This window comes from Mobula birostris, chromosome 1 (assembly GCF_030028105.1).
Source record: "Mobula birostris isolate sMobBir1 chromosome 1, sMobBir1.hap1, whole genome shotgun sequence".
NCBI classification, from domain to species: Eukaryota; Metazoa; Chordata; class Chondrichthyes; order Myliobatiformes; family Myliobatidae; genus Mobula; species Mobula birostris.
In genome coordinates, this window is record NC_092370.1 from 199,296,850 (window position 1) to 199,319,731 (window position 22,882).

Consider the following 22,882-nt stretch of genomic DNA (forward strand, 5'->3'; position numbering starts at 1 on the left):
ACCAGTTATATCATCCTCCTATGGTTGTTATTGGGTTCCAATTGCATATTAAAAATACCTCCATTCTGTAAACTGCATGGTTTCTGGAGATCTAGTACTTAGGGCACTTAAGAAAGCAGATGACATTTGTATGGTCCTACCATGGCATTTACGCTAAGTGGGAAAATTAAAATCGGCCCAGCATATCCAAATTTTAATCACCTTCTTAATGCAATGTTTTCCATCAATTTTCTGTAGCATTTGGGTTTATTTTTAGTAATTTAAACATTTCAATATTTTATTTTCAGGCTGGACAACAAGTGAAGTTAAATCTGAAACCAATCTCAATATTTGTTTTAAAGTGGGTGACAATTAAAGTTAGTGGTACAATGGCCTGAGTGAGGAATTAGCTGTTCTGGAAACACAACAACAGAATTTATTGAACTTTGAAAGATTTCTCTCCATCTTACTTTTAAAACATTCTATTATCTATGGAATAATTTTTTTGGCAAAAGATGTGGACTACAATGCTGCACTTTCAACCAAGAATTTTAAAACCCATGGGATCAATAAAAAAATAAATTCAGTTTCTCCAAAGCAAATGTTAATCCCTTTTCTAAACTAAAGTTACAGGGTGAGCAAAAGTTCATGACTTAGTTAATAAAAGGCAGCTATTCCAGAGGAAAGGACTATAGAGGTCAATGTGATTGATCTATTTTCAGACTGATCACACTCCTTTGTTTTTTCAGTGTCCGTCAAGTATTGACAATGTAGGAAATAATCACCAAAGACAGTTAAAAGAAGCCTTTGATTGTAATGACAACCATGTGTTTGAAGCCAAAGGACCTACAGGCATTCCTCTGGTTTAAATTACTCAAAAAGTTCTCTTTGCCGGAGTACAATGTGAACTAAAGTGAGCAACAAGGTTTTATTCTCAAAGAAAGCCAATAAATAAAATGTGAATTTTCTTCTGAGAATTTCACAATTAGCACTGGGAATATGGGTAACAGTGCTTACATGATTGCTCAAATAGTGCAAGTAATAGATAATGCATGTTGACAAAAATGATGAAAAACTATTCATTTCCTTTCCATTCTATTTAGAATATGTTTGTTTTTGGGTCAGAATAAAACAAATCAGGTTAGATTTCAACTGTTTACAAAGTGAGTTATTAATCCCATTTATATTAGTACCATTTACATCACTCCTGACTAAACCCAAATTGATTCCGATTCAGAAAAATCCAATTAAATACTCAAATTTGTTGCTGGTCAATACATATACAGTGGATTCTGGTTAATTGGGCTATCAGTAAATTGGCACAGCCATTTATTCGGGACAACTCTTAAAGAACAAAAGTTAAATCAAGAAAATAGCCAGGCCCTTCGTTTCTTCAGGGCACTATGCCACTTAATTGGGACAGGAGACTTTTGCCGAAGAGTTTCTAACTAGCATCAAGTCACATGCACTTGTGTATCTGTTAGACAACACAACATGCTTAGAGCAAACAATTTTTAAAAAACATCAGTTGTGTGTGTTTGTGTTCAGAAAGTAGCGATTATTGTCACTGTTAGTTGGTGAGAAAAAAGCAGCAAGACAATTCAGAACCGTTTTGTTCACCACTGTTTCAAGCATTCAGGCTTAGACACCAGAAACAGCAAGGAGTGAGAATGAAACAATCTCACTACTTCAACAACTTAGGAATTACCAAAGGTATCAACCATCATCTTGAACGTTACAATGAAAATGAAGATTTTGAGGATGCAATCATCATCTACACTAGGTGTCTATGCTGATTTTGTTCATTTACAATCAATCTTAAGAACACAGCAGCATAAACTGGATGAATTCCTCTATCAATAACTATTAAGGACTAACACAGTTTTATAGTACTGGAGAATTAGTAGTGTTCTAATTGATTTTGTATTTCATTTAAATACAGTACATTAATTGTTACTCAGTTAAATGGTAGTTTGTCTTTTTTATACTTTTTTAATTATTTACATGAAACTTCAGCTAATTAGGACAGCCACTTAATTGGGCCAAAATATACTGGTCCCGATGTGTCTGAATTAACCAGAATCTACTGTATAAGTATAGGCCCCAAACTAATACACTGCCACAGAAGACTACACAGATCAAGAACTTTAGATAAAGTCCAGTATTAAAGAAGCTATTAAGATGTTGAAAGGATGGAAATTTATTTTCAGTCAATTCTGTTGCATTACTGAAGTAAAAAAAAACTGAACTTTGGAAAATAGGATACAGTGTGCACAAGGTTCTATATTGTGCATTTGGCACCAGTAACCAAGGAAAAATACCATTCCCAAGTCATCAGTAATGGCAGGGCTGCATATGGTGACAATGCTGTTCCAAATCGAAGTAGGCAAGCTTGGGTAACATGACCGTCAATCAAACTAGGTGTTCAAGATTTTACAAATGACTGAATTTGAAGTGAAGTACATAATTCATCTGTATGAACCTTCCACCCTCTGAATTCCTAGAAAAATATACTTTGCTTGGATGAGGATAGGCTCCCCCACCCCCCCCTCACCTAGACCTTTCTAGTGCAAATTAATGTTGTTAGCTACACAATCCACACTCTATTACCCACCCTGCATCCAACACACTTACTGACACTGAGTTGTCAATAGAGGTTCTGTGATGAAAGTGGGCAACTCACAGTGTCTATATGGTCACTGGAGAACACTGTTTTTTCTAAGCCATGTGAGTAACTGAAATGCTCCCACAAACATAGCCTTTGTTACGGCACAGCTGGAATTTTCTTAGAACTGGGCTGAGAAGTGGCAGATGGACTTCAACCCAGATATGCGTGAAGTGGTTCATTTTCGTAGGTCCAATTTGAAGACAGAATACAATATAAATGGCAAAACCCTTGGCAGTGTGGAGATCTGAGAGATCTTGGGGTCCATGTCAATAGGACACTCAAAGCTGCTGCACAGGTTGACAGTTTTGTTAAGAAGGCGTATGGTGCGTTGCCATTGATCAACCTTGGGACTGAGTTCAAGACCCATGAGGTAATGTTACAGCTATACAAGACCTTGGTCAGACCCCACTTGGAGTACTGTGTTCAGTTCTGGCCACCTCAATACAGGAAGAATGTGGATAGTATAGACAGAGTGCAAAGGAGATTTACAAGAATGTTACCTGGATGAGTACCTTATAAGAATAGGTTGAGTGTACTTGGCCTTTTCTCCTTAAAGCAATGGAGGATGAGAAGTGGCCTGATAGAGGTGTATAAGATGATGAGAGGCATTGATCGTGTGGATAGTCAGAGGCTTTTTCCCAGGGCTGAAATGGCCAACACAAGGGGGCATAGTTTCAAGGTGCTTGCAAAGGGATGTCAGGGGTAAGTTTTTCCACACAGAGTGGTGGGTGCGTGGAATGCACTGCCGGTGGCGGTGGTGAAAGCAGATACAATAGGGTCTTTTAAGAGCCTCTTAGATAGGTACATGGAGCTTAGAAAAATAGAGGGCTACGCGCTAGGGAAATTCTAGGCAGTTTCTAGAGTAGGTTACATGGTCGGCACAACATTGTGGGCCAAAGGGCCTGTAAATGTGCTGTAAATTTCTATGTTCTATGTAATGTTAATATAATTTTGAAATTATGCTAATATAATTTTGAAATCTATGTTAATATAATTGTAAAATACCCTGCAATTAACCTGTTAATGAACATAACATAAATTTTCTAAATAATACATGTATCAGAATCTTTATTTTGAAACATTTTAAAGCTTCAACATAGTTATATCGTTAGTGTTTCATGTTACTACACTGTTACAAATTGTAACAATAAACACAGAATAGAAGTTGGTAGTTCATTGTTAATAAACCGCCAGCCCACTGAACTCAGCTATTTATACGAACTACGACAAAAGCGCTGCCTCAAAAATATCGCAGCATTACTGTGAATTTATTGTTTCTGATAAAGTTAAGACTGGTTCAAATAAGACTTTCACTGATAGGTTGAACTACATGCTTAGAAACAAAGAATTTGAAAATCTGCCAATTCTTGTTGACATCGCTGGAACATTTCAAGCTTCTAGTGCCGACGGGGAATATGGATTCAGTCTTATGAATTCAATCAAATGCAATTCCTAAAACAGACTAGAAGTGGAACATTTCAATAATCTAATGAAGATTAAGACATATCTTTCATCTGGATCGAAATTAATCTGGACAGTGTTTATAGGCGCAAACACAGCAATGGATTTGTAATAAAGGCAGACGAGGAAAAGTTTACAAAACACGAAATTTTTTTCTTGTACTATATTTTATTATGCCCTTCAATTAATAAATAAAATCAAGTGTGTAATTTTTCAATTTTCATTCTAAATATTCACAGTATGCATATTACAAAAAAAATTAAAGCATTTGGCATTTTTTTAAACTGGTATATCCCATCTTTGACACTATCAATGTGTTTTTGTGCTGACCGAATCTCCCATAAAATAGAGTCGATGACTGGTGCTAGGTGCCCATTTGAGTTGGAAAGGAAAACTGAGCAGCATCAAATAAACTGGACCAAGAGATGGTCAAACAACTTATTTATCCATCAAATGCACCTGAATGATCAGTACTTTTTACAATGTATGTTTGAAATATTTTAATATGTGAAAACTATTTTATTATTGAGCAATCTTTAGTCGCATATGGAGCTTGTTTAGATTTTCTTGCAGATATCAAACCAATTTACAAATAAGATACATTTTGTATTTCTGAAAATATTCAAGAAAAACTTGAAAAGGATGAAGAATGCATCCTTTAGTGAGCATGTGAAATTAATAAAGTAACATATGCTTCATGTTTTGCCTATTAATAGTCTTCTGGTTTCTTGTATGGCAGACTAACTTTCTTTAAAGCAGCTGAATATTTCCAAGCAGCACAGGAGAGAACACATATAGAACAGTACAGCACAGAAATAGGCTCTTCAGCCCATGATGTTGTACAGAACTAATTAAGCTAGCAATTAAATGTGTAATTAAACTAATCCCTTCTGCCTAAGCAATATCTATATCCAAAGTCAAGAAAAAGTCCCAAGTTGTGTTTATTGTCATATACACAAGTACATGCATGCGCAGGTGTGATGAAAAACTTACCTGCAGCAGCATCACAGGCAGATAGCATCATATCAGCAGCATTCACACAAAAAAAACATAAATTATAAACTTTTATAATAAATGTTACAATTCGAATGAAAAAGTCTATTTTAATGCAAGGTGATCAAAGAGGTGCTGTTAAACTGTAGTGATTAGGGTTCTGCCAAATGTTTCAAGAACAAATGTTGAAGGTTAGTAGCTGTTCTTGACCCTGGTATCATGACACTTCAAGTTTCTGTACCTTTTGCCTGATGGTAGCTGCAAGAAGATGGCATAGCAGGATGACGGGTATTTTGATGATAGATGCCTTCTTAAGGCAGTGCTTTCTGTAGATAACACCGACGGTGGGGACAGATATGCCCATGATGTATTCTTGCATTCCTGCACATTTATTTTGCCATACTAAACCACACTGATCCATGATGCCATCTGCCAAGCTGCTTTCGGCAGCACATTTGCAGTGGTTCCTCCACTGTCTGAACGTTCACGTGCCCATCTAAGAGCATCTTGAATGCCTATCATATGTGCCTGCACCACCACCCCGGCAGTGCATGTGATAACCAATTTAAACATCTACAAAGCGCAACATTGAAGACAAGATTTTATTGCCATTGTGCATTTCTGCTGGAAGGCAGCAGGCTAGAAATTAGTTCACATAACTTTCAAAAACGAACAGTGATGTACAAATGAAAATTGGTTTGACTTGGAATACAGCAATTCTCAAAAGTTCAAAGCAAACTCAATATTCAAGAACATACAGTATTTGTCACCACAAAATACCTTGAGATTCATTTCCTTGTAGGCATTCACATGAGAACAGGGAATTACATTAGGGTCAATGAAAAATTACACACAAAGAAATAATGACAAACAACCAACGTGCAAAAGACAGGACAAACTGTGTAAACACAAAAAAATGATGACCGATTCAGGACAGGACAAAGACGGAAAAACCACTATTGATCATGACTTACTACCTGAACTTGTTACAACAGTTTGTGAGTATAACCTTTTGAGCTTTCCTGGACTTCAAAAATATTTTACTACAAACTAAAGTGATACAATTACATTTATAGATTTTCTGAACAGGCTTTCAGATATGTTATTAATGGCAAACTGACATTTTAAAGTTAGAAACAAAATCTGCAGATGCTGGAAATCTAAGCAGCACACACAAAATGCTGGAGGAACTCAACAGGCCAGCCAGCATCTATGGAAAAAGAGTACAGTCAACGTTTTGGGCCAAGACCCTTCAGCAGGACTTGGCCCGAAATGTCAACTGTACTCTTTTCCACAGATGCTGCCTGGCCTTCTGAGTTCCTCCAGCATTTTGTGTGTGTTATTTTAAGTTTAGAAATGTGTTCATATCCTTTAAATAAAATTACTGATTGAGGTGGGAAAATTAGCAACAGCTAAAAGCCATCCAGATAGCACAAAGACAGTAGAGGTTGCGAATAAAAAGGTTGGGGAGGGGAAGGATTGCAATCTTGAAGAGATGGGTAAAGCCACGTGAGGGGAAGGTAGGTGGGTGGGGGTGGTGAAAGGAAGTGAGAAACCAGGAGGTGATAGGTGGAAAAGGTAAAAGCTGAAGAAGGAATCCGATAGGAAAGGAGAGTGGATCATGTGAGAAAGGGATGAAGAGCACCAGAGGGAGATGATGGATAAGAGATAGGAGGGGAGACAGAATTGATGTTCATGCCATCACATAGGAGGCTACCCAGATGGAATATGAGGTGCTCCTCCAAACTGAGAGTGGGCTCGGCGTGGCAGTAGAGGAGGCCATAGACTGGCATATCAGAATGGGAATGGGAATTGAACTAAAATGGTCGGCCACTGGGAACTCTTTCCTATTGTGGACAGAGCAAAGCTGCTCGACTAAACAGTCCCCCAATCTACATCGCCTCACTGATGGGGAGGAGTCTCTTCAGTAGGTGACCCCAAAAGACTTACAGGTGAAGTGTTGCTCACTTGGATGGACTATTTGGGGCCCTAAATGGTGGTGAGGGAGGAGGTAAATGGCCAGGTGTAGCACTTGTGCCACTCGCAGGAACAAGTGCCAGGAAGGAGACCAGTAGGGAGGGACAAATGGACACAGGAATCACAGAGAGTCGGGGGAGAGGGAGATAGAGATACGTTTGGTAGTAGGATCCCGTTGAAGATGGCGGAAGTTGCAGGGAACTATGTGTAGGAAGTGGAGGCTCATTGCGTGGTAGGTAAGGACAAAAGTAACTCTGTTGCTATTATGGCAGCAGAAAGATGGGGTGAGTGCAGATTTCTGAGAAGTGGAGGAGATGCAGGTGAGGGCAGCATCAATGATGGAGGAAGGGAAACCGTGTTCTTTGAAGGACGAACACGTCTCAGATGTTCTGGAAAGGGAAGCCTCATCCTAAGAACAGATGCAGTGGAGATGGAGGAACTGAGAAAAGGGAATGGCATTTTTACAAGTGACAGGGTGGGAAGAGGTACAGCCAAGATTGCTCTGAGATTTTAGTAGGCTTATAAAAGATATCAGTAGACAGTCTGTCTCTAGAGATTTAGAGAGAGAGAAGAGAGAGAGAGAGATCAAGAAAGAGGAGGGAGGTGTCAGAAATGGACGGTTAATTTAAGGGCAAGTTGGAAGTTGGAGGCAAAGTTGATGAAATTAACAAGCTCAGCATGGGTGGATGAAGCAGCACCAATGTATCTATCAATGTAGTGCAGAAAGATTTGGAGAGCATTACCAATGTGACCTTGGAACATGGACTGTTGCATAAAAGACCGACATAACTGGGACACAAGGACGTGCCCCATGGCTACACCTTGAGTTTGGAGAAAGCGGGAGGAGCCGAAAGAGATATTGCTGATTGCGAGAACCAATTTTCCCAGGCAGAGGTGGAGGGTTGTGCAGAAGATATGGTTAGGTCTGTTGTCTAAAAAGATGAGAGCTTTAAGGCCTTCTTGATAAGGGGTAGAAGTGTATAAGGACTGTATATCCATGGTGAAAGTAAGGCAAACAGGGCCAGGAAATGGAAAGTTTTTGAAGAGGTTAAGAGCATGTGAAGTGTCATGAATGTAGGAGTGAAGGGGCTACGCCAAGGGCAAGGGGGAGGGGGTGTAAAATGGAGTTGAGGTATATACCAAGGGGGATAAAATGGAGTTCAGGTATATACCAAGGGGGATAAAATGGAGTGAAGGTATTTCTACTCTGGATTTCCAGCATCTGCAGAATCTCTTTTACCTAAGTATTTTGATTTTTTGAACATAAAATTACTGTATTCTCTTAAATCCTAAATGCCATACCACCTAACTTCTTCTCCTACCTTGTTTGATCTCCAAGATTATGTTGTTCTTCATTGCTAATTTTCTAATATTACCATAACACAGAGCCAACACGGACAGCTGTACAGAAGAAGCCATAGTTAACAAAGGAAGCAGAAAGTGATCACAGCACAAATTCTGAAGTGCCATTACATCAGGAACAATTTCTGCAGAAACTGAGGTAATGAAAGAAATACAGACCAATCATGTGACTTCTGTCAAAAATTGCATTACTGCAAAAAGTCAACATTATTATCGGAACACGAAAGAATTTCTTGATTATGCTCTTGTAAATAAAACACATTAGCCATGTGTTCCAGAAACATCTCTTTGAGGAGATCCTACAACATGTTAACTGATTGACATCAGCTTTGTACCAGAACATCAAGGATAAGCTTTGCTCACACATCTTAGAGGTATTTCCTTCTCATGGACGAGCAAAAGTGCCATTACATGTTCTGGGGTTTACAATACAATCTCTTCGACATAGATTCACGATTTGCATTATCAGAAGGCTTGAGTAATGAGCTGTGAAATATTTCAGATGACCTCAGTTTCCACATCAACCATAAAACAAGTGTTGTCCCACAACATTCACCGTGATACATGAAGTGAGAACTTACTCCCAGTGGGCTTTGAAATTATTTTAATTTCATTGTAGTATACCTAAAAAGTATATATGTAAAACCAAACAGTTCTGTGACAGACAGACAGCAGAGTGGTACTGTCAATATAGCAGCTGACTCATAACTCCAGTGACTTGAGGTCCATCCTAATCTCTGGTGCTGTCAATATGGAATGTGCATATTCTCTTTGTGACTGCGTGGCTTCTCCTGGATAATCTCGTTTCCTCACACATCCCAAAGACTAGTTCACTGACCACTGTAATTTGCCTGGTGTGCAAGTGAGTGACAAAGTCTGGACAGAGGTGATGGGATGTAGGGAGAATAATTTACAGGAAAAATTAGCGGGCGATGAGATAGCTCTGAGCTGACACAGACCCAAAAGGGAATAAGGAAATAATGTACAATTATAAAGCTCCTTTCCTTCTTTATGTGATCTTTAATCTTTAAGCCACAACACCGCTGTTTCAATTTTCATCCAATTCCACACAAAGTGATCAAAACAAAAATCAGATTTTGAACCAAAGTATTTTGAGCTTGGAACATCAGTAATATGATATGGCATGATCCACCTACAATATTTAATACTGTGCTTTGGAAACCAAGTATTCCCTGCCAATTGTTTGCATGAAAGTAAAATAGAGTTCAATCAGGTCTTTTGTATAGTACATCCAAAGCTGAAGCAGTGATACAAAATTAAAGCTATTCTAATCTAATCAAAAGATCCTTTTATTAGCATTCCTGTCAAATTCCCAGCATTTTCAAAACCACCCCTCACCTCCTACAGTGAAATTGTTGCAACATGACACCACTTCCCTGGAAGTTTAAAGCTAGTAATAATTATTAAATCTTGACAAAAGTACACCAACTTATCAAAAATATGCATTAGTTAATCCAAGAAGGATCAGAAGTGAAAGCCACCAAAAAGTGAACATTTGCAGAGGTTCATTAAGAATTAATTGCAGTCATGTTTTGATTAATACTCTGCATCATTCAAATATTGAAACTACTTAATTACACTGGTTTCATTATGTGATGCAATGCATCTATTTGTCACAGATGCACTAATACAACAGGACAACCAATAGCAACAGAGAAGCTTGCACGCAGAATTCCTTGCCCAACAATTTCATACCAGCTGCATTAAATTAACCATCAAAATACTGTTTTTAGGAATGGACTGAATGTTAAGGATTTTTTCAATTTCACAAAGGAAGAGTATCAGTTTGTCAGCGTGAACATCCAAATGTCCTTGATGTCTCAAAGATGTTTAAAAATTACTTATACGGTCGATTCTATTTAATTGGGACAGTACAGTGGATTCCAGTAATTGGGACACATTGGGACCAATACACTTTTGCCCAATTATGTAGCTGCCCCAATCAGCTGAGATTTCATGGAAATAATTAAGATATAAAAAGACAAACTAATTTTAACTAAGTAACAAATTATTTATTTGTTAATTAGTTATCGATGGAGGAATTCATCCCACGTATGCTGCCATGTTCTTTTGATTGAGTGTAAGTAAACAAAATCAGCACAAACACCCAGTGCAGATAATGGACTGCCTTTGTACAACACCTTTAACGCTTGCAGCCTCAAAATCTTCATTTCCATTGTAACATTCAAGATGATTGTCGATACCTTCAAATTCTTCATAGTTCCTAACTTGCTGAAGTAGTGAAATCACTTCATTTTCATTCCCAGCCATTTTCACATCTCCAAGCCTGAAAGCATGAATCTGCAGTGAGCAAAACAGTTCTACTGTCTTACTGCTTGCTTCTCACCAAAAGTCAGTGACAAAAATCACTGCTTTTTGAGCGTGCGCGCGCATGCGCGTGCACACACACACACACACACACACACACACACGATGCTATTTAAAAACTTCACTTTAAGCAAGATGTAGTGTCTAATGTCATACAAATACATGCAAATAATGTGACTGACGCTAGTTAGAAATTGTTTGGCAACAATCTCCTGCCCCAATTAGGTGGAATAATGTCCCAAATAAACAAAGGGAATCCCGACTATTTTCTTGACTTAGTTTTTGTTCTTTAAGAGTTGTCGCAAATAAGCAGCTGCCCTGAATAATTGACGGCCCAATTAACTGGAATCCATTCTATATTTGGAATTGGGCCAATGTTAGCAAGTAAAGAAGAAAATACTACTGAACAAATGTAAAAGGCAAGTACAGGGACCATATTACACATCTTTTTAAACATGAATTTCAGATTTTATAAATCAGCACCCAGCTGATGCATAACACAAGTACAAACCTTTTATAAATCCAGTGAACCAACTCTTATATGTTTGACAATGGTTGATAACAGTAGGAGTTTAGCAAATTCATTTGATATACTGGTGGTAGATACATTTACAGATTTGCATACAAATAGTTATTCTCCCAGTCACCGCCAGTGTTCATATATGAAATGTTATGAAATATATATATATATATATATATATATATATATATGAAGTTCTTCATGCCATGTCACAGTAGATGCTGTTATTACAGATATAGCTTTTGTCTTTCAATTTTGTACCCTATCTCAATCCATTTTATTTATTTTCCTCTTCCCAACTTATGAGCTGGTGACATTACCATAACCCTGCCAGTGCTGTTATGAACTTCAGTATTGTATGTTGGAGCAGCTTGTGATGTGTTAGTAATGTGGAGGAACACAGCGATCTGAGGGCCAGTCCATAGGTGCCTCAAAGTTGCCGCATAAGTTGATAGGGTTGTTAGGAAGACATGTGGCTTGTTGGCCTTCATTAATGGGGGATTGAGTTCATGAGCCACGAGGTAATATTGCAGCTCTATAAAACTCTTAGTAGACCACACTTGGGTTCATTTCTGGTTGGCTCATTATATGAAGGATCTGGAAACATTAGAGAGGGGGCAGAGGAGATTTACCAAGATGCTGTGTCGAGAATGTGTGTTATGAGGGAAGGTTGAGTGAGATAGGGATTTTCTCTTTGGAGTGAAGGAGGATAAGACAGAAATTGAAAAAGGTGTATAAGATGATAGAGGCATGAATAGAGTGGACAGACAGTGCCCTTTTCCCAGGGCAGGAAGAGCTAATTCAAGAGGACATGCTTTTAAGGTGATTGAGGGACAGTATACAGGTTTCCCCCGCCATCCAAAGATAGAGCGTTCCTATGAAACAGTTCGTAAGCCGTAATGTCGTAAAGCAAAGTAGTAATTACCATTTATTTATATGGGAAAAATTTGAGAGTGTTCGCACACCCAAAAATAACCTACCAAATCATGCCAAATAACACATAAAACCCAAAATAACAGTAACATTTAGTAAAAGCAGGAATGATATGATAAATACACAGCTTATATAAAATAGAAATACTTCTCTACAATCATTGCCTGCACTGTTCTCCGTAGCGAAAATCTCACACAAGCGCTCTCTACAGAAACACTCTCTCCAGTAACCTTTAAGCTATGAAGCTGCCAAATCATACCAAATTACACATAAAAATACACAGCCTATATAAAGTAGAAATAACATATGTATAGTGTAGTATCACTTACGGGAATCCGGAAGACAGCGCTGAGCACACGGACGATGGTGTTAGGCTGAGTCATCGGAGGTTGGGGTGGTGCAGTGGTCCCCACCCTCCAGGCCACAGACCGATACCGATCCGCGAAGAATGCAGCAGTACAGCGGAAGCTGGGACACACCCAGCACACCTTTAAGAAAAAAGCCGAAATAAACGAGCTAATTAATTAGGTGCCACCCAGCACGTAAATGTCAGCCCAGATCAGAGACGACGCAATCGGCATTTACGTGCAGGGCGGCACCTAATTAATTAGCTTGTTTATTTCGGGTTTTTTTCTTAAAGATGCGCTGAGTGCATCCCGGCTACCGCTGCATTCTCTGCGGCCCGGGGGTTGGGGTGGTTTGTTTCCATCAGGGCAGGCAGATCATCTTCTTCGATGTCTGCCTGCCTCGATGTCAAAGGTCAAGGTTCGTCATCTGCTGTGGCTGATTGGAAGGCCTGCTTGACTGCTTAGCCTCGTGCATTTTTCTATCATACAGTTCTTCATAAGGACTCAAACCATCTTGCAAATATGCCCTAAACCGATGTACCCTTTCAAAATTAAACTCGTACTTCATCATTGCAGTGAAAATCTCACGCAGTTGCTTCACGTTCAGTTCCTGGACGACTTCATTTTCAGTCCATTCGCTACTGCATTCGGTTTCGATTGTTATCCCTTCCTCTTCCAACTGCATCAGCTCTTCATCTATCAGTTCTTGGTCATGGGATGCCAAAACCTCTTCAACATCATCTTCGTCAGCTTCCACAAGCCAAACTCACTTTGTCCTTACTTCGTTCACCACGATCGAAACGCTTAATTATGTCTAGTTTTATGCTCAGTGTAACACCCTTACGAGCTCTTTTAGGCTTTTCCGATACCTTAGAACTCATCTTGCAAACAGCTGCTCACAGGCTCGTGTTTAAGCAATGCCAGCGAGAATGCCGTTCCGAATCCGGGGGAAGAGTGGCTGCTCGGGGCGCGCGCTGTCTTTTATTGCATGCTGCTTTTTTCGCAACAGTGAAAACACCTTCTGTTAGCGAAAACAGGTAACTAATGTAGGTCTTTCGTAACAGTGAGGTTTCCTAAAGCGAACGTTCGAAAAGCGGGGGACACCTGTATGTGGATATAAGTGGTAGGTTTTTATTTTGAACACAAAGTGGCAAGTGCATGGAATGCTCTGCTTGGGGAGGTGATAAAGACAGATTTTGCTTGCAAAGTCATCTATGATATCTGTTTGCTGGTTCTCTCAATGAGATATAGAAATAGACTGAAGATGCAAACTTGGGCCTTTTTCTGTGCCTGGTTTCAACTCATTAAACTCAGCCCTGGCTTAGCACTATTCTTTGATACATCTAACCAAACGTTCCTCAATTTCATTAGTTTCTTTTTCACCGTTTATACTCTGCAACAAAGGTTGATGAATTGGTAAAAAAAAACAGGCTTTACCAATCAGCTGGCTGCAATGTATGTTTAGTTCCAACTATGAATCATTCAGAAGGGAGGTGGAAAAAGAAGGATGATATATGTGTTCTGCTCTCGTGAACCTCCTAATTACTGCAAAAAAAGAGTTTTGGTTGTTAGTATTTTTAATCAAAGAAAGGGAATAGGGAATAATAATATGAAATATGGAACATTTTACACAAATTAATGGTCAAAGCATTGTTGGTACAGTGCTTTGATACATAGCAGTTTAAAGGAAGGAAGTTCTTTATAACTGATATAGCACCTTTCATGGTTTCAGGACATTTCAAGATTTACAACCAATGAAGCACTTCATACTGTATTTAGTAAACTTACAGTACATACAGTAGTAGGAAACATTCTGAGATTGAGTGGGTCTGTGTACTAGAAGTTATAAGCAATTTGAAGAAAATGTAACTGCTCACCTCACAGAAAGTTTACGAACCCTTCATAGAATCAGCCAGATTACCTGGCTCCAGAATAAAATTGAACGTATCAATTTTAGCAATTATTCAGGCTGATAATACTCCTAAGTACTAAAATCAATAAAATACCAATGGATTTGAAGATTCAACACATCAGGCAGGACAATGATAAATAGATGCACCTTCCACACAATCAATTGAATGTCAAGTACGGCATCATAAAGGAGAATTAATTTGCAACAGAGTCATCACTGGGAGAGTCCTGTTGATATTTCATTGACAGTATGAACCCTGCTCTGTGAGGTTACTAACATGCCTTCTTAGGTAAATCAGAATCAGAATCAGGTTTATTATCACCGACATGTGACATGAAATTTGTTAACTTAGCAGCAGCAGTTCAATGTAATATATAATCAAGCAGAGAGAAAAAAATAATAAATAAAACATAATAATAAAGTATATCAATTACATGTATTAAATACAAACAACAGGAATTCTGCAGATGCTGGAAATTCAAGCAACACACATCAAAGTTGCTGGTGAACGCAGCAGGCCAGGCAGCATCTCTAGGAAGAGGTGCAGTTGACGTTTCAGGCCGAGACCCTTCGTCAGGACTGGTCTCGGCCTGAAACGTCCACTGCACCTCTTCCTAGAGATGCTGCCTGGCCTGCTGCGTTCACCAGCAACTTTGATGTGTGTTACATGTATTAAATAGATTTTTTTAATGTGCAAAAAACAGAAATACTGTATATTTTTTAAAAAGTGAGGTTGTGTCCAAAGCTTCAATAGCCATTTAGGAATCGGATGGCAGAGGGGAAGAAGCTGTTCCTGAATCGCTGAGTGTGTGCCTTCAGGCTTCTGTACCTGATGGTAACAGTGAGAAAAGGGCATGCCCTGGGTGCTGGAGGTCCTTAATAATGGATGCTGCCTTTCTGAGACACCACTCCCTGAAGATGTCCTGGGTACTTTGTAGGTTAGTGCCCAAGATGGAGCTGTCTAGATTTGCAACCCTCTGCAGCTTCTTTCGATCCTGTGCAGTAGTCCCTCCATACCAGACAGTGATGCAGCCTGTCAGAATGCTCTCCACAGTACAACTATAGAAGTTTTTGAGTGTATTTGTTGACATGCCAAATCTCTTCAAGCTCCTAGTAAAGAGGTGGTTTGGGTGGGAATAGAGACAGTTACGGCATCAGGTTGTGTGGGTGCAGATTGGCCAAAAATAAAACTATTGTCACAGTTTCCTTTGCAATAAATATGACGAAGACAGTACACTAGAGTGACATTTTGGAAGATAGAAATATGAAAATAGAAAACAGGCAGTTTACTGTTCAATGTTTCCTTCAAATATACACTGTCTTTCCATGTAAACACATATGGAAATCACCTTTTACAGAAGAATGAATTACGTCAGACAATTCTTTTTCAGTATGTGAAAGATTAAACTGTTTTAATTTTGTAATAAAGATGATAGAGAATCACATATAGCCAAAATTCTTCAGCAGAATTACTCTGAAGGTATTTATACCACACTACCATACTGGTTAGTCATTCTGGTTGCTATACTACATAAGCCACTGGAAAACATGTAAAAAATAATCTACAAGGGAGTTAACACAATACAACATATTTATCACGAAAGACTGCATGTGCTGAATACAATGGTATAGATTTTAGAGAAAATAAAAGTGTGGGAAGCTAAAAACTAGGATTCAAAAGAAAATTTTGTACGCAGAGACTACACTTGAATGTGGAACTTGCTGCTGTATGAAACGGTTAAAATGAATCATGTACATATTGACAGTCTGAGTCAAAGTAGGATAAGTGGGTGCTTATGCGCAGACCAACATATTGGCCACCACAACCCATTTCTGTGCAATAAACTCTTTCTAATTCACCAGAAGACTTATAAAAAGACTTGCAGTCCAACATTCATGCTAGAAGTATTTGTGAAACCCATTCTCCATTTGTTCAGCGAACTAAGAATAAATGACACAACTGCCATCTAGTCTTAGAGAAACCTCACTATGCCATAAATCATTTGGAGGTCTAGAACTGTGCACGAATGTACAATGTGCATGCTTGCTCTTGTCTTTACACCATATAGCTCTATTGGACTAGTTAATATTTAACTGCTGTTTCCTTTGCTCTGTAAAATATAGAATCAGTCACAGGGTTAAGTGAGAACAGAGGGTAATCTATGCTTTCTCCACTTACATAGCACTGCCACTTAAGTGATTCTTTCCCCTACCCTGTGTTTCCCAGCTGCCACCCAGAAAGGTCAATACAGCGTAACATGATAACAACTGATTAACCTGTCAACACAAAGGAACAGAGACAAAAAAAAATCACTTCTGAGTAAAACAGTATCTATTGTGCCATTATCTAATACAATTTGGTCACTATCCAAAAAATTAGCTTTAATGTGTACTGATGTTTCCTGCATTTAATTCATGCTTTCATGTGCAATCTCAAAACAATTCTCTACTGAAGATGTTTAGGCAGAAACTTAAGTACTACTCTGCAATGATTTCACTGAGGAAGCTTTTTCTCCCCCCTCACTGTTAAATAATCCTCCTTCAGGATAAGGAATGACTTAATGGTTCAGCCCTTTTAGCCCCTTTGACCTGCTTTGGAGCTAACCCAGCTGGATGGGCTCAGAGTCTCAGGTCTCTGTTGGCCATAAAAGTCCGGCACGAACTCTCTACTGATTTCCCAGGGGGCACATCCCCCAGAGAGCAAACCATTTACAAACCTCAAACTGAATAGCTGTTCTCATTCAGTCAGGTCATGAGAATGGCTGGAACAGAAAGAGTAAAACCCACCATGCTGTAGGAGCATCTTCTCTGAGGCTTTGCAGGCTAAAAATGGAGGGTGGGGCAGGGAGAGGGAAGGATGGGCAAGGGTTGGTTTCTATTCCTCATTGTCTTAGATCAAGCAATTGCAATCATTAATGACATAGATATTTGCATAGAGCTCAGTTATTGTCTCAAAACTCTGAAAAATAATGTACTCATATACATTTATTTATTTGTTGAGATACAGCACTGAATAGGCCTTTCTGGTCCTTTAACTCACACCTCCAGCAAACTCTGATTTAACCCCAGCCCAATCACGGGACAATTTACAATGACTAATTAACCTACCAATCAGTACGTCTTTGGACTGTGGGAGTAAAGCAGAGCGATCGGAGGAAACCCATGTAGTCACGGGGAGAACGTACAAACTCCTTACAGACACCGGCAGGAAATCGTATGACAAAGTCATTAGTCAAGGTAACCTTTTAGATTGCACGATATCTAATAGCTGCTATTTGAGTTGGTAAACAACCTTCCCCAATTCTAAATTACAACTGTTAATTCAGTCGATCAGAGATTGGATAATGCAGAATGCACAGTGGCAACGCCGCTGCTCACTAAGGTACAAAATCAGATCAGGTGTACACTTCTGCTCACTGCTGACTGCCCAGCAATATTCCACAAAACGGTTTGACCTGAATGTCTGTATGGTCACAGAGTTTGTAGATGGTGTAAACTGATTACACAGTTACTAGAATGGTGCATATCCAAGGGTCCTGCCCATCTCTCTATGCCATTTTCTTAGGCCTTGGGAACCTGCTGTTTGCAGTTTGTCCACGCAAACTACCATTCGTATTTATCGGGATCATCAACAACCATGTCCCTCTGCAATTTTACTAAAACCTTTTACACCAGATCTTCACATTTCTCTCCATTTTCTACTGTGTGACTGCCTTCTAATCCAGCAAGGTCATCTGATCAAATAGAAAGATTGTCATATCGTCAAGGAAATGATTTATAGGGAACCATTGGAGGGAACAAGAGAAACAGAATGCCCCAAACTTCACTATGAACATGCATGCAAACGAGTGCAAAGCAATTGAGAATTGATCCTGACAGACAGGAAACCCTGATAAACAAACAAAACAAAAGGCCCCATTGTCTCCAGCAGGGTATGAGAGACCATGACAGGAAATATAGTTGCAACAGCTTGAAGAGAAATGAGCCTTTAAGAATCATATAGATTCTGAACTGTCCAATACAAGCAATATAGGTCATGCAAATCTGAGATGGCACGATTTAGTTCTTTGAGATACTGCAAGCCTTTTATGCTTAAGGCAATACTATCTGCAGATGGAAGGGTAAGATGAAGGAACACATACCAATTCTCAAAGAGGGATCAGAAGTGGAAAAAGTGAGCAGCTTGAAGTTCCTTGGTGTCAAGATCTCTGAGGATCTAACCTGGTCCCAATATATCGAGGTAGTTATAAAGAAGGCAAGACAGCGGCTATACTTTATTAGGAGTATGCATTAGTGATAATTTTTCAAAACTCTTTAGATTCTGGACTAGTTCCTGAGGATTGGAGGGTGGCTAATGTAACCCCGCTTTTTAAAGAAGGAGGGAGAGAGAAACTGGGGAATTATAGACCGGTTAGCCTAACATCGGTGGTGGGGAAAATGCTAGAGTCAGTTATCAAAGATGTGATAACAGCACATTTGGAAAGCAGTGAAATCATCAGACAAAATGAGCATGGATTTGTGAAAGGAAAATCATGTCTGACGAATCTCATAGAATTTTTTGAGGATGTAACTAGTAGAGTGGATAGGGGAGAACCAGTGGATGTGGCATATTTGGATTTTCAAAAGGCTTTTGACAAGGTCCCACAGAGGAGATTAGTGTGCAAACTTAAAGCACACGGTATTGGGGGTAAGGTATTGATGTGGATAGAGAATTGGTTGGCAGACAGGAAGTAAAGAGTGGGAATAAACGGGATCTTTTCAGAATGGCAGGCAGTGACTAGTGGGGTACCGCAAGGCTCAGTGCTGGGACCCCAATTGTTTACATTATATATTAATGACTTAGATGAGGGAATTAAATGCAGCATCTCCAAGTTTGCAGATGACACAAAGCTGGGCGGTAGTGTTAGCTGTGAGGAGGATGCTAAGAGGATGCAGGGTGACTTGGATAGGTTAGGTGAGTGGGCAAATTCATGGCAGAGGCAATTTAATGTGGATAAATGTGAAGTATCCACTTTGGTGGCAAAAATAGGAAAACAGATTATTATCTGAATGGTGGCCGATTAGGAAAAGGGGAGGTGCAACGAGACCTGGGTGTCATTATACACCAGTCATTGAAAGTGGGCATGCAGGTACAGCAGGCGGTGAAAAAGGCGAATGGTATGCTGACATTCATAGCAAGAGGATTCGAGTACAGGAGCAGGGAGGTACTACTGCAGTTGTACAAGGCCTTGGTGAGATCACACCTGGAGTATTGTGTGCAGTTTTGGTCCCCTAATCTGAGGAAAGACATTCTTGCCATAGAGGGAGTACAAAGAAGGTTCACCAGATTGATTCCTGGGATGGCAGGACTTTCATATAATGAAAGACTAGATCAACTAGGCTTATACTCTCTGGAATTTAGAAGACTGAGGGGGGATCTTATTGAAACGTATAAAATCCTAAAGGGATTGGACAGGCTAGATGCAGGAAGATTGTTCCCGATGTTGGGGAAATCCAGAACGAGGGGTCACAGTTTAAGGATAAAGGGGAAGCCTTTTAGGACCGAGATGAGGAAAAACTTCTTCACACAGAGAGTGGTGAATCTGTGGAATTCTCTGCCACAGGAAACAGTTGAGGCCAGTTCATTGGCTATATTTAATAGGGAGTTAGCTATGGCCCTTGTGGCTAAAGGGATCAGGGGTATGGAGGGAAGGCTGGTACAGGGCTCTGAGTTGGATGATCAGCCATGATCATACTGAATGGCGGTGCAGGCTCGAAGGGCCGAATGGCCTACTCCTGCACCTATTTTCTATGTTTCTATGTTGAAGAGATTTGGCATGTCAACAAATACACTCTTAAACTTCTATAGTTGTACTGTGGAGAGCATTCTGACAGGCTGCATCACTGTCTGGTATGGGGGAACTACTGCACAGGACCGAAAGAATCTGCAGAAGGTTGTAAATCTAGTCAGCTCCATCTTGGGCTCTAGCCTCCCAAGTACCCAGGACATCTTTAGGGAGCGGTGTCTCAGAAAGGAGATACAGAAGCCTGAAGGCACACACTCAGCGATTCAGGAACAGCTTCTTCCCCTCTGCCATCCGATTAAGTCACGTGAATGGGGCGTGGAATTAAAATGTGTGGCCACTGGGAGATCCTGCTTTCTCTGGCAGACAGAGCGTAGGTGTTCAGCAAGATGGTCTCCCAGTCTGCGTCAGGTCTCGCCAATATATAGAAGGCCACATTGGGAGCACCGGACACAGTATATCACCCCAGCCGATTCACAGGTGAAGTGTTGACTCACCTGGAAGGACTGTCTGGGGTCCTGAATGGTGGTAAGGGAGGAAGTGTACGGGCATGTGTAGCACCTACGCTCTGTCCGCCAGAGAAAGCAGGATCTCCCAGTGGCCACACATTTTAATTCCACATCCCATTCCCATTCTGACATGTCTATCCATGGCCTCCTCTACTGTAAAGATGAAGCCACACTCAGGTTGGAGGAACAACACCTTATATTCCGTCTGGGTAGCCTCCAACCTGATGGCATGAACATTGACTTCTCTAACTTCCACTAATGCCCCATGTCCCCCTCATACCCCATCTGTTATTTATTTTTATACACACATTCTTTCTCTCACTCTCCTTTTTCTCCCTCTGTCCCTCTGACTATACCCCTTGCCCATCCTCTGGGTTTCCCCCACCCCCACCTTTTCCTTCTCCCTGGGCCTCCTGTCCCATGATGCTCTCATATCCCCTTTGCCAATCACCTGTCCAGCTCTTGGCTCCATCCCTCCCCCTCCTGTCTTCTCCTATCATTTTGGATCTCCGCCTCCCCCTCCCACTTTCAAATCTCTTACTAGTTCTTCTTTCAGTTAGTCCTGACGAAGGGTCTCAGCCCAAAACGTCGACTGTATCTCCTCCTAGAGATGCTGCCTGGCCTGCTGCGTTCACCAGCAACTTTGATGTGTGTTAATTGATTTACTTGTTTATTATTGTTTTATTCTATTTATTTTTCTCCCTCTCTCTGCTAGATTATGTACTGTACTGCATTGAAGTGCTGCTGCTAAGTTAACAAATCTCACGTCACATGCCGGTGATTCGGATTCAGATTCAGTATTATATTGTCAACCTGTCTCTCCCTACACCATCATTCCTTTTGTTCTTTAATCCCCTTGGGTTTCCTTTTGTACAACTCCTGTGTTTCTTCTCCTGATTATGTCAGAATTTTCTGTGTATGTGCTTAGAACAATTCAAAATAACTTGTAAAATTGTATGCAGCAGGATCTGAAACTCCTGATATGTGGTAAAGATCATCCTTGAGGAAAGCAGCACAAGAATGCTGAAGCAACTCAGTGGGCCAAACAGCTTCTATGAAAAAGGGTTAACCTTTCAGGCAAGTCCCGATAAAGGGTGTCGGCCTGAAACGTCAACTCTTTTCCATAGGTGCTGCCTGGCCTGCTGAGTTCCTCCAGCATTTTCTGTGTGTTGCTTTGGATTTCCAGCACCTGTAGAATTTCTCATGTTTCTGGTTCTTCTTGAGAGAAGCTGCAAGTTAACCCATAGAACATGCAGTGAGATTCCTGGGTATCATCATCATTTAGATTCTTATACCATCATTCAGATTGTACAATCAAGTACAAACAGAACTGAAGTGAAGTGAAGTTGAATGAAAGAACCAGGATACAAGAGGAAAAGCCTATTTACATCAAGTTAAAAATTCAAAGTAAATTTCAAATATTAACAAAGGAATTGTTCGAATAGAATTGAGTCTGTGTGGTAAAAATCAGAACTGCAACATTTTTGATAGATAAAAATTTGTTTCTATTTCCTCACATAAGATTTAAAAATCACATGCTTACAAGTGTGTACATGATAGCTATTTGATTAAATGATTTTAAACATACAAACAACTGCAGTCAAGTTACATTATATTGCCCCAGATTTTTTTGAGAATGGAAATATGCATTAAACAAATGTTCAGTGGGCTGAGAAGTATTTCTATTGACAGCTTCCACTGCAAAGTTCAACTTCACAAGAGGTCTCACTGTATCTTTCATGCATCAAAATCAGCCTCATGTAATTAATTGACTCGAAGACCTTTCTCACACCCACCACTGCTGTGGAGCTAGCTGGTTTTCCAATCTGGACCCTAGATCACCATGTGTTCGAGTTGGAACAGAGACTCGGGTTGGGGGGGGGGGGGGTCAGGAAATCAGTTGGGAAGCAGCTCAGGCATCAAGGTTTTTGTTGCAGTGTTCTGGGAAGAGTTGTGTTAGAACACTGGAAAGAAGTATGGGTTTTAGTCTGGTTGCATATGGAGATGGGGGGGGTCACAATCAGATTTTTGCAAGGGGTTCTGATCATGTGTCACTTCAAGTAATAAGCTTTTACTACATTTTTAATAT

At 40.0% G+C, this 22,882-nt stretch overlaps 1 protein-coding gene across 2 annotated transcripts in view; it reads right to left on the reverse strand.

Annotated features, from left to right (window-relative positions):
- LOC140202835 (E3 ubiquitin-protein ligase pellino homolog 2) overlaps positions 1–22,882 on the reverse strand; it is a 147,248-nt gene that overhangs the window by 112,325 nt on the left and 12,041 nt on the right. Inside the window, exon 1 of one of the 2 annotated variants that reach the window (XM_072268283.1) lies at positions 12,572–12,683. The exons of the other annotated variant lie outside the window; for it this stretch is intronic. The gene's annotated coding sequence lies outside the window, so the exon portion shown is untranslated. Of the gene's footprint in view, positions 1–12,571; positions 12,684–22,882 lie in introns of those variants that run through there. 2 annotated transcript variants of the gene reach the window in all.